The sequence below is a fragment of the Nicotiana tabacum genome, chromosome 5 (assembly GCF_000715075.1).
Source record: "Nicotiana tabacum cultivar K326 chromosome 5, ASM71507v2, whole genome shotgun sequence".
Taxonomy (NCBI): Eukaryota; Viridiplantae; Streptophyta; class Magnoliopsida; order Solanales; family Solanaceae; genus Nicotiana; species Nicotiana tabacum.
In genome coordinates this window covers 136,525,517-136,534,462 of record NC_134084.1, presented here as the reverse complement: position 1 = coordinate 136,534,462, position 8,946 = coordinate 136,525,517, and the positions used below count along the sequence as shown (strand labels likewise).

Genomic DNA, 8,946 nt, shown 5'->3' with positions numbered 1-8,946 from the left:
AAAATAATCAAAAAGATTTCTTGTTTAATATTTTTTTAAGAGACATATAAAAGAGAAACATAACAAATATTTAGAGACAAAAGGAGTAACTTTTCATAACTTATAGCACGCACAGAAGCATTCTACAAGAAAGCAAACCCTTCAAGGAAAAGGCAAAACCTTCCTAGTAATTACATTTATTCTTATGCAAAAAAGTTTAAAAGATCTAACAAAAAAAGGGGAAATGAAGAGTACATGTCTTATTCTTGCATATGTTAATATATGCACCAAAAAGATTTTGAGTTTTATTCATTATACTCATTCTGCCAATTGTCAAGGTTCATCCCAGAAGCAAGTGGAATGATAATATCAGAAAATTCATCATCCATTTTTGTCCAATGTAGGCTTGGCTTCCACTGTGCCTTTCGGAGTACCCTCGAGATTTTCTTGACCAAAATGTCACTTCCTTCTTTTGTTAAATGCATCCCATCCCTATACAAACACAATTAAAAAACTAACTTAATTCTCATAAAATGGTAATTAACCGATTATCACAGGTTAAAATTTACTAATAATATAGAAAAAGTTTACGCGCAATGTATATAACTTAATTTCCTTGATTCAAAATGAAACAATATTACTTACAACTTCTCCTATATTAACACAACAGTAAAGAGTAAAAGTAGTAGAGATTTCAACTTACAAGAAGACTGTAGTCAACCAATCAGGGTGTTCCTGAAGCGTAGACCAAAAATCTATAACCTTCACGCCTAATTCTTGGCCTAATTTTATACCAGCTTCTGAGTATATACGGCCTGTCTCATTATTTCTACTTCGATTATCGCTGATTTAGTTTCAGGTTGTAATGGTGAGAAGCAGGATGAATGCATATTTTAAAAAACATTTAAATTACTTAAAATTTAATCAAGAAGTCATGTCCAGTATCGGTGTTAAATTACTCATAAAATTGAACAATTTGTTCCTCGTTCACCGGAGGTGCACTTAGCATTATCAGACGAGTATTTTCTGAAAGGCTCTGTAAGTGATATACGTGACAACATTTATGTTAGAAATACCAAATAAAATGTATAAGAGTAATAGCTAGGAAAAGGTTTCAAATAAAGATAAACTGGGTAAAACTTAATTACCCGCATTCAATGTATATACAACAGCAAGTTTTTCATACACATATTTAATTAACTGCTTATGGTTAAAACTTAAAATGTTTACTTGGTTTGATTTTAAACACTGATTGCGAGTAAATATTTACCGTGATATGAAGTGCAATCCTCCTCATGTTTTCAACATATTCTTGAAGAGGGACATGAGTACTGCCAGGAAATTCAGGATCTACTGAATCATTTCCACCAAAATAAAGTATGACAAGAGAAGGTTTTAATATCCGCATCCTGCAGCGGAATTAAACAAAAAATAATAGATTACAGCTCCAGATCAATAAATTTTCTTTGGAGGAAGAGAAATAAAAATATCATCATATATTTTGGAATATCGACTAGCCAATTAGGTCTAAACTCTTGGTTTTAACTCTAATGGAAATGGGTATTTTAGCTACCACAAAGGGGTGTGGTAGGATAAATGAAATCTCTCTAAACTTCACTAGAGATTTTGGCTCGATCCTTAGGAATGAACCCTTGATAAGGAGCGCTTTCCCCTTTAATGGGCATTACGCGTTGACAGTCGGGCCAATGATTTTCGAATATTTTAGTTTTTTCCTTAATTCGGTCTACTGCATGGATAAATTTCACAACATTTTAGTTGGTTTATATTTATTTAAAAATTAACTAGAATAGTCGCTCATCAAATTACTTAAATTAAAAATGGCCAAAGATATACAATATATGTATAATCATGTGTATAAGCTGTATATATATAACTAATGTATAATCTATATATACTGACTAAAAAAGATAAATAGTAAATCTATTTGTGTAAAGATCCCTATTATTTTCATGCAAAAGAAAAGTCTATCTAAGAATGTTGTTTTAATGTTTTGTAGGAAGTTCTATTCTAGCAAGTTGTAGAATGTTTAGGAGGCACACAAATCATTGAAAATAAAACATGTATACAATATTCTGTAAAGCTTTAGGTAGCTTTGGATAGAGCCGTCAATAGAAATTTGGCATGTTGGGTTGGTCCAGCTTAACCTGTGATTTAGTAGGGTTGAGCTAAGATTTTTAGAGCTCATTTAAAAACGAAATTCTTTTAGACCGGCCCAAGTAGAAGCTTGACTGAGACTGAGCTGGTTCGCACGTGAGCCTAATAAAAAAATATTGAATTAAAAATATAAAAGGCAAAAGGATGTAGGAACAAAAAATAACAAAAAATGTAGCTCCTCAAAGTTTACTAAGTCCATATTTTAAAAGATCAAAGTCGTATATTTAAATTTTAAACATAAAGTGAAGTTAAACAAAACTATGAAATAAGTAAATAATAAAATTATGTTATGAATAGTTTGTACATTGGATGCTACTTTGGATGCTACATTGGATGCCCATGTTGTGAATAATTTAAAGATTAAATTTCCTATTTTATGTTCATCATCTTTACTTTTTATACCTATAAAAGGCCATGTAATTGCAATGGAAAGAAACACACAATTGAAGAAGAAATCTCTTCCTTCTCTCTATCTCCATTTCTTGTTCATGTTTTACTAAATTGCTTTTATTTTCTTGTTCCGTATTGTTACTTTGAGTTATATTTCATAACACGTTATCAGCACGAATTGCTCACAAAAATATGAACATGAAGCGGACGAGCCTCTATTTATTTTTGTTCTGTCACCGCTGGATTCTTCAAGGCAATCCGGTTTCATTCCCAGAAAAAAAATACGAAGCTAACACACCTTATGGTGAGTTATGGTGATTAATACAGTAAGTAAAGAGTTATAAAATGGTTAAGCCATTAACTAAGGTTTGTATCTCTAACACTGAGGCTTCTTTTGTCAATGACGTTGTCGATGTCGTTTGTCATAGTATGATTTCTTTTCTTCAAATTTATGTTTTTGTGGACTTTCACTTCTACTGGGTCAAATAGATGACCAAATATAATCTTTCAATAGGTATAAGTATTATCTTACAATACTAGTTATGTATCATGTCAAATCACATAGATAAATGTTACTGAAGTTGCATGATAAAGACCTTAGTGTAATAAGTGTATTCATATTAACCAGTATCGTTGCTAGATGCATTTAGTACATTTTAAGTCATGCTAATTGACTTGTATAATTTTATGACGTATAACATACTAACTGGATATACCGGCGATTTAGACATATTTTGGTACTATCTAATTAACGAATTTTGTCAAGTTACTATGATAGCTTTATATCATATTTGTGCACCACTTAATTCGTTTTATTTGTCCCAGCGCACTATAAGGGTAAGACATCGGGTTCAAGTCCTGATGCACTATGGTGATAAGAGTTGGATTTGAACACAAACTTATTATGGCCTAGCATGCTTTTATATGGGTAAGACATTGTGTTTTAGTCCCAAATGCGCCATATTGATGATATAATTATGACTAAAGAAAAATAGTAACATATTTTTCATGAAAAAAAAAGCATGAAGCATGTCCCATTTGATTTGCACCATTCTTGAAGTGAATGTGGTAGGAGCGCATAATAAGTCTAAATGAAGACAAGTGGTTGACCAATGAACATGGGCGTGCCAAAGACAATAACAATAATCATCATTATGGTAATTGTAAAAATGAGAACAATAAGGGTTCTCAAATATTCCTACAAAATATGAAGGTGATGTTTGTCATCCATGTGGTATGAAAATAATAAGCATCCCCATATGATTAATATAGTCCACTTGAAGAGAATGTAAGTTGTGATATGCATTGTAAATGCAAACTCATTCTTAAAAGTGAATGTGAAAATATATATGTGATTCAAATTATGCATAAGAATGTACTTATGCAAGATTGGATAAATACCACAACTTACCTTTAAGGGAGGCTTGAGAGAGATAAAGATATTGAATATTACAAGTTACATAAATATGTCATTGGTCGCGTACATGTGGTACGCCAAAGATATTTTGCCATGCCTTATAAAAGGTTATTAAAGGCAAAAGTAAAGCAAGAAATGAGACTTGTCTATAATGTTTTTGACCATGACAATTATTATGATAAAATAATTTTCTTTGTGGAGGAAAAATTCACCACTTGGATGGTGTTATAAAAGATCTTGTAGTGCAAAATTATTGAGAGCTCCATAAGAGCGAATTTGTTACTATCGAATAAATAAAATTATTCATGACATTGATATTGTAAAATCTAAAAAGAAACTTTTTGAGTTTCAAATGTATAAGTAAAAGTTGTTGTCATATGAAACAATAAATAAAAGGAAGATTGAACATCTTCTCTATAATCATACCGGGTAAATATGAAAGGTTATCCGATTTTATTTCTATTTGTACTACACAAATATAAGCATGATGCTTGAATCATATGCCACAAGTAAACTAGAGATTTACTAAAATAAATATTAGTTGGCATAACCGGTTGACCATCCCGGTTCAATTATGATGCGAAAAAAATTAATTGAGAATTACATTGACATATATTGAAGAATAGAAGATTCTTCAAGAATTCTCTTGTGCTGCTTTTTCTCATGATATATCAGTTAAGGTTGGGATTGTATCCCTTGATTTCTGGAACAAATAAAAGGTGATAAATATATGGGCTCAGTCACCTGCCGTGTGGACCGTTTACTATTATATGATTTTAATAGATGCAACTATTCTATGGTCACATGTGCATTTGTTATCAACTTGAAGTTTGGGTTTTGCAAGATTGCTTGCTCAAATTATTAGAGTACAGTTCCAGAATATAAATTATGATGATTTATCTTAATAATACTGGTTTAAATCCAAGTTGGTTTAGCAGAAATTATATGCCTCCAATTATAGCTAAATCGTTGGTTATGAGAACAAAACTCTCAAAACAAAATTTTGTATGAGATGTATTATTTAATATACACCAGCACTTGTACGCATCTAGCCAAGTTATGAAAATTTCTCCCTATCACAATCGGTTCAGGGTCAGGAACCAAATAATTTTTATATAGAAATATGGATGTGCTATATGATTTAATTATTCCACCACAATGCACAAAGATGTGTTCCCAAAGAAGGTTGGGAAATGTGTTGGTGATCCCAACATTAGGGGGAGAAAATGGGCAGCTGAGAAAGTGATACGTGAAATGAATTATTATGAATACATATAGATCCTCGTACAAGAAAATATGAACTTGAAGTTCAAGTGATAATTCATTTACAAATTATTGCCAAACGCATTTGCTGACCTAAAACTAAATGTCATATTTCAGCTGCTAATGCTCCAAATATAACAAAGTCCATGGGGGACAGAGTCTATGCCACGCATAAAGCGTAACAGACCAATCGGTTCCAAAGATAAAACTCTTTGAAGAAGAAGAGGGGCAAATATTCAAAATGGTCATAAAAAGGAGGCAAATGCTCTAGAAGAGCACCACGACATAATATTTCATAAGACCTCATGGGAGAAGCTCAGGTACCTGAAATAATGAGATAAAGAGATCTCAATAAGTTATGTCTTTATTAGGTAATAATTGAACCGATATAAAATGATCGTCGACGATATTGTTAACATAATGTAGCGCTCAATATTATTAATATTGACGAGGATCTTGAGCTCAAATCTGTCATGAAATTTGGACAGATAAATAATTGGCCAAATGAAAAATACGCAATGAAAGTTGACTTCACTTGAAAAATATAAAGTTGGACGGAGTCCCAACACCTGAAAGTATAAATCCAGTGGAGGTAAATGTGTTCTTGTGCGAAAAAGGTCAAGTCGATAGACATAAAGATGACTTGTGTCACAAGAATATTTGTAAATATCCTGACATTGATTATATAGAGACATGTTCTCTTGTGGTGGATGTAGTCATTTAAGATTTTAATCTGACAATACATAAAAAAAACTTGATATGCGTATAATGGAAATCATTGAAGGATTTAAATTGTTCTGAAACATATTATGGTTTCCAAGAAATTTATTAAATAAAGCTTCAACAATCCTTATACGGATTGAAACAATAAGGGCGCATGTGGTATAATCGCCCGAGAAAATACTTGTTGAAAGAAGGATACAAGAATAATTCAATTTGTCCTTGTAAAAGGATCCAGATTTGAATTTGTTATAATCGCGGTGTATGTTGATGATTCAAATATCATTAGAACTCCCGGGGAGCTTCATAAAGCAGTAGACTGTTTAAAGAAAGAATTTAAAATGAAAGATCTTAGAAAAATAAAATTTTATCTTGGTCTACAAATTGAGTATATGAAAGATAAATTTTTTGTCCATCAATCAACATACACTGAAAATATTTTAAAGCGATTCTATATGGATAAAGTACATCCATTGAGTACCCCCGATGGTTGTGTGATCACTTGATATAAATAAAGATTCATTCCGACTTCATAATGAAGAACTTCTTGATCCTGAAGTACCATATCTTAGTGCAATTGATGCACTAATGTATCTTGCTAACACTACAAGGCGTGACATAATTTTTTCAGTTAATGTCTTAGCAAGATATAGCTTTGCTCCTACAAGGAGATATTGGAATGAAATCAAACACATATTGCGTTATCTAAAAAGGACTACCGATGTGGGCTTATTTTATGGCAATGATTGCAATTTCGATCATGTTGGTTATGTCGATGCGGTGTATTTCTGACATATACAAGGCTTGATCTCAAACATGCTATGTGTTTACATGTGGAGGTATTATCATATCTTGCCGATCGACTAAGCAATCAATCGTGGCTAATTCATCTAATCATGCTGAGATAATTGCTATTCATGAAGAAAGTCGAGAATGTGTATGGTTAACGTCTATAATACATCTTATTTGAGCCAAAAATGATTTGAAGTGTTACAAACTACCCACAATTTTGTATGAAGACAATACATCATGAATAGCCCAATTGAAGAGAGGATTCATAAAAGGAGTTAGGACAAATCACATTTCACCAAAGTTATTTTCCATACATGATCTTCAAAAGAATGGTGATATCAATGTGCAACGGATTCTTTCAAGTGATAATATGGCTGATTTGTTCACCAAATCTCTACCGACGCCAACCTTCAAGAAACTAGTGTACAAGATTGGGATGTGAATGATCAAGGATGTGAATTGATGCTCTCATCAGGGGGAGTTAATATGCGTTGTACTCTTTTTCCCTTACAAGGTTTTGTCCCACTAGATTTTCCTTGCAAGGTTTTTAACGAGGCAACCAAAAGGCGTATTTCTAAACATGTGTACTCTTTTTCCTTCACTAGGATTTTTTTTCCCATAGGGATTTTTCCTAGCAAGATTTTAATGAGGCACATTATCTTACATGAACATCCAAGGGGGAGTGTTATGAATAGTTTGTACCTTGGATGCTACTTTGGATGCTACATTGGATGCCCATGTTGTGAATAACTTAAAGATTAAATTTCCTATTTTATGTCCATCATCTTTACTTTTTATGCCTATAAAAGGCCATATAATTGCAATGGAAAGAAACACACAATTGAAGAAGAAATCTCTTCCTTCTCTCTATCTCCATTTCTTGTTCATGTTTTACTAAATTGCTTTTATTTTCTTGTTCCATATTATTACTTTGAGTTATATTTCATAACAAATTCTAAATTTTCTAAACCCCTAAAAGGAAGTAGCGCTCTTTCCTCTCTTTCACTCTCGTACATGTGTGTTTTCTTTTCATTCATCTCTAATTGTCACAAGCGAAATCAACTGTACTTGATGAAAATGATGTGTTGGTGTTGGATATGTCATAAGTTCCATTAGTGGTGAAACCAGAAAATTCAATAAGTTTGAACATCCTTTGTAAGTGGGCTATGCAAGAGTATTCAAAGTCTGTTTTAATCAATATAACAAGTTATATTTTATTTTATACATAGTATAAACTTTCGGCGAAGGGTGGTCAGTTGACCACCCTTCAACCAAAATAAGTTCGCCCCTGCGTTCCATTGAAGTTTTTTGAATAGTTTGTTATGAGTTTTTACATTTAATGAATTGAATATATATTGTCCTCCCATTTTCGTGTTTTATTCTAATCTATTGGAAAAATATCAACAGTTATAAAATTTTGCATAACCTTTCTATCCAAGTAAATATTTTTGACTTGTAAATGTATTTTTTTTGTTTGCATTTTAGATTAGAACTTAAATTTTATTAAATATAAAAATTATTTTTAAAAAATTGTAGGCCTGTTGGGGCACGCGGCCTATATGAGGTTGGGTTGAGCTAATTATTTTAAGGCCCATCAAAATTGTTAGCCGACCCCGCCCAACCAACTCCAAATACCAAGGCCCATGTAAGCTGGGTTGGCCATCCTTGAGTTCCAACCAGCATATCCACGCAATGAAATATCAGCCTGTTCCAATTACAGAATAAAACGATTAGTTTAAAGCTGAAAATATTACTTTCAACTTTTGTGTAGAAAAGTACTTGCTTATAATTATTCGAGATTCTTATTGTGGCATCGAGAAAATTTTGAAGCTATATTTGGTGGACGACTGATCAGAAGCAAATCATACTCATCTAATGTAGTGCAATCAGATATCCGTATAACAACATCTTTATATAATATTCATTCACCATAAAAGTCAAGTTTTTTCTCGGAACAAACTTTTATGTTATGTTATAATATATGTCTTGATTGTCATCTATAACAGTATTTCACTAAAGCAGCCAAAAAATATCAGAATAATTGTGTCTGTTATAGAGAGGTTTGACTATATATGATAAGAATTATAAACTCAAAGCGCAAAGGAAGACATACCTTGCGAGAGTAGAGGCTAGTGAGGGTTGCACCCCAGCCTTGAACGAACAATTGATGACCCAAATAGAACGAACAATGGACGACTTGGTCCTATCAT

General features: G+C 32.3%; 1 pseudogene; it reads right to left on the bottom strand.

Moving 5' to 3' along the window:
* Window positions 1–284: 284 nt before the first annotated feature.
* LOC107769950 (GDSL esterase/lipase WDL1-like) lies at window positions 285–8,946 on the bottom strand (annotated as a pseudogene).